Source organism: Bos indicus x Bos taurus, chromosome 9 (genome assembly GCF_003369695.1).
Source record: "Bos indicus x Bos taurus breed Angus x Brahman F1 hybrid chromosome 9, Bos_hybrid_MaternalHap_v2.0, whole genome shotgun sequence".
NCBI classification, from domain to species: domain Eukaryota; kingdom Metazoa; phylum Chordata; class Mammalia; order Artiodactyla; family Bovidae; genus Bos; species Bos indicus x Bos taurus.
In genome coordinates this window covers 22,031,927-22,035,786 of record NC_040084.1, presented here as the reverse complement: position 1 = coordinate 22,035,786, position 3,860 = coordinate 22,031,927, and the positions used below count along the sequence as shown (strand labels likewise).

The 3,860-nt window shown below is 42.2% G+C and overlaps 1 pseudogene; it reads left to right on the top strand.

Annotated features, from left to right (window-relative positions):
* The first annotated feature begins 1,071 nt into the window (after nucleotides 1-1,071).
* Nucleotides 1,072-1,689, top strand: LOC113898884 (annotated as a pseudogene).
* Nucleotides 1,690-3,860: the final 2,171 nt, after the last annotated feature.

Here is a 3,860-nt window from a genome sequence, read left to right as displayed (position 1 = left end):
CTCTCTCAACCAACTTGTCTCTGGAAAAATAGTGATCTTGTCCCACAGAAGCAAGAGAAAAATCCAGGGTTTTGACAATAATACCAGGGTTGAGTCATAGGAAATACTGTCCATGTTAGGATAACCCTTCTCTAGGAGTTAGGATCCAATGTTTTCCCATATTCTTTAACACTTTTCTTTCAAATTAGATCTGTCTGAAGAAAGGAAGATTTATCTCTTAGGAAGAAAGATGCTAACAGGTTATTAAATTAGAAAACCAAACCTATTTAATTTGAAGCACGAAGACTGGGTTTAGATATTCAGACCTAGAGCAAATCACTTAGATTCTCTTGGTCTTGACTTCTTTTTCTGCAATGAAGAAGCAATAAAGTCTCCTTCTCAATGTGGCTCAAGGCTGGAATGAAATAATATACCTGAAGATTTTTTTTTAAACTTTAAAGAGCTAAGCAAACACATTACCACTGCAGATAAAAAGCTTTATTGGTATATTATTCCCAGTGATACTTTACAAATGTACTCCAACATGTTCCGTTCTAGGAAAGTAACAGATATTGTGAATTCTTGACAATTGTTTCTTAATCTGTTCATAGTTGAGCAGGATGTGGGTGTGTTCTAGAGAACACTTTATTTTTCCACAATTTCCACATTTGGAAAAACTGCAAAAGAGTTATGGAAAACTGGAGGGGCTCACATGCTGAGTTTTAAACTAAACTGTCTGACAAAAAAATGAAATAAATGTAAACCAGTTGTCAGGTTGCACTGTTCAAACAGAAATTAAGATGTTCCTTCTTAAAAGCGAGAGTGAACACTGACTCATGAAGACAACAGCTCTATATATTTACCGCAATCTTGTTAGTTGAAACATTTTCTTAATAGTTCATAAGCACTAATTATTTGCAGTGTCTTATGCATTTGGTTTATTAATAGTTTATCCTGGACTCCCGGTCCTGCCACCTGGAGCTGGTGCAGGTGTGAGGGGCCGCGTCTCGCCGCTGCCCACCAGCCGGGCATGGTGTTGGGCGCCAGGCCCACCTTGCCTGTCTTGGGGTGCCCAGGAAAAAGGAGGCAGTGATGCTGATGCTGGCAAGCAAGCTGAAGCGGGATGACGGTCTCAAAGAGTCCCAGGCGTCAGCCACAGCCTCTGACTGCGCTTGGCAGGTGTCCGTGAGGGACAGGCTGCTTGTGAAAGAGGTTGTAGAACTTGAAGCCAATTTACCTTGAACATGTAAAGTGCATGTTCCTGACCCAAACAAGCTTCATTGTTTTCAGCCAACTGTCACCCCCAGGTGAGGGTTACTACCAGGGTGGAAAAATTCAGTTTGAAACTGAAGCTCCTGATGCATGCAACATGGTGCCTCCCAAAGCGGAAATGCTTGCCCGGGACCTGGAACCCCAACATCACAGAGACGGGTGAAGATATGTCTCAGGTGACTGAAAGAACATTCGATCGATAGCACCGGCTGGGCCCCCATGAGGACACTGAAGGCTGTTGTTTGGGGATTAAACTCTTTGTTTACTGATCTGTAGAATTTTGATGATCCACTGACTATCCAAGCTGCGGGACATCATTTGCGGGACAAGGAGGACTTCCGGCATCAAGTGGAAGACTTCATTAAGTGCTGCGCCAGATTATACGAGGAGAGGACTGCAGGGCCCTGGGCTGTGGCTGAGAAGATTGCCTCCACCTGAAACCAGAGGGAGCCTCTCCCCAGTCCTCAGCTCCCCTCAGTCCTGCTGGGTCGTCTGAGTCCCATGACCACGTTGTTCTGAGGAAGAACCTCTTCACGACTGCCCATTGTAGCCAGAGAGTTCCACATAAATGCAGCCAGAACATGTGTCCGGGGTTCTACTGTTTACCTTAACGTGTTTACTTTCTTTGAAACCGGACTGTATAGGCTGTTGATGGGAATGAACTCAGTGTCGAGGCTAGAGCCACTTCTCCCTTGCCCCAGTCAGTCCCGCACAGGTGACGCTCATGTCGCGCTCCGTGTAGCTCACAGATAGCCCAGCAGAAACCCGCTGCAAACTGTGACTGGTGCGAAGCCTCTTAGCTCCGCCCATGAATGTCAGCCGCGCCTAGGTTTCCTGACGCTTCCCAGAATGCAGTCAGTCATTTACTGCAGATCTCTTAGTGAAATGTGTATTTTATTTACGGTAAGTATATTTGGGAACAGATTTGAAGTTGGTACAATTTAATGCTTTTTTTCTATTCTCATTTAGTTTGTATTTTCATTGTATAGAGCAGACAGAAAGATGTTGGGCCAAGCAACTATTGAGAAATACAAAGAAAGTACGAAAGGCAAAAAAAAAAAAAAAAGTTTAAACTGAGTAGAGACATATGTATAAAGTTATCTTATATTACAAATACCCCCTGAAACTTTTATGTCAAATATTCACTTCCCACCCACAGCATTTTTTTTTTTTGAGTCCATGATTTCCTGACACTTTTCAGTTATATTAAAACTCAATCTCAGACTTTCCTGTTGGTCCAGCGGTAAAGAATCCACATGTCAATGAAGGGGATGTGGTTTCCATCCCTAGTCTGGGAAGAGTCCCCATGCCGAGGGGCAACTAAGCCTGGGTGTTGAGCCTGCACTTTGGAGCCCTCCAGCCACAATTACTGAAGCCGGCATGCCTAGAGCCAGTGCTCCACAAGAGAAGCCACCACAATGAGAAGCCTGCATTGTGATAAACAGTAGCCCTCCCCTTGCCACAGCTAGAGAAAGCCCACATGCAGCAAGGGAGACCCAGAGCAACCAAAAATAAAAACTTAAAAAAAAAAAACCCTCAAAATCGGGTTGGGGAGGGATGGATTGGGAGTTTGGGATTAGTTGATGCAAATTATTGAATAGAATAAACAACAAGGTCTTAAGGTATAGCAAAGGGTGTATGTAGTATATATAATATAGTAAGTATATAGTGTGTATATATCATAGTAAGTATATAGTATATATAAATCATAGTATATATAGTAAGTATATAGTATAGTAAGGTATATGTAGTATATAGACATCACTATCCTGTGATACTTTGCTATATCACAATATTGTTAGTCAATTATACTCCAATATAAAATAAAAAGTTAAAAGAAGTTACAAGGTTTAACTAAGGAGTGAGAGAACAAGGAAACTAATATTTATTAAGCATCTTTTAAAATGGTAGGCATTGTGCTACATATTTTACATGTTATTTCATTTAATACTTAGGACTGTGAATTAGGTGTTATTATTTCCAATTTAAAGATTAGATTTATTAAAACAATGAGATATCAATACACCTATCAGAGTGACCAAAGTCTGAGGCACTTTTAATGCCAAGTGCTGACAAGGATGTGGGGCAACAGGAACTCTAAAGTGGTACAGCCACTCTGTGGGTGTCCCAGGTGATGCTAGTAGTAAAGAGCCCGCCTGCCAATGCAGGAGACGTAAGAGACGTGGGTTCAATCCCTGGGTCAGGAAGATCCCCTGGAGGAAGTATGGCAACCCATTCCAGTATTCTTGCCTGGAGCATCCCATGGACAGAGGAGCCTGATGGTCTACAGTCCACAGGGTTGCAAAGAGTTGGACACAACTGAAGTGACTAAACCACCACCACCACAGCCACTTGGGAAGGCAGCTTGGCAGTGTCTTATAAACCTACTCCTACCATATATCATCCAGCAATCGTGTTCCTTGGTATTTATCCAAATGAATTAAAAATTTATGTCCACAGAAAAAACCTGCACATGGATGTGTAAAACAGTTTTATTCATAACAGCCCAAACTGGGAAACAGCCAAGGTGGCCTTCAGTAAGAGACAGGATAAATAAACTGTGGAACATCCAGACAATGGAATGTTATTTGGCACTTAAAAAAAAAAGG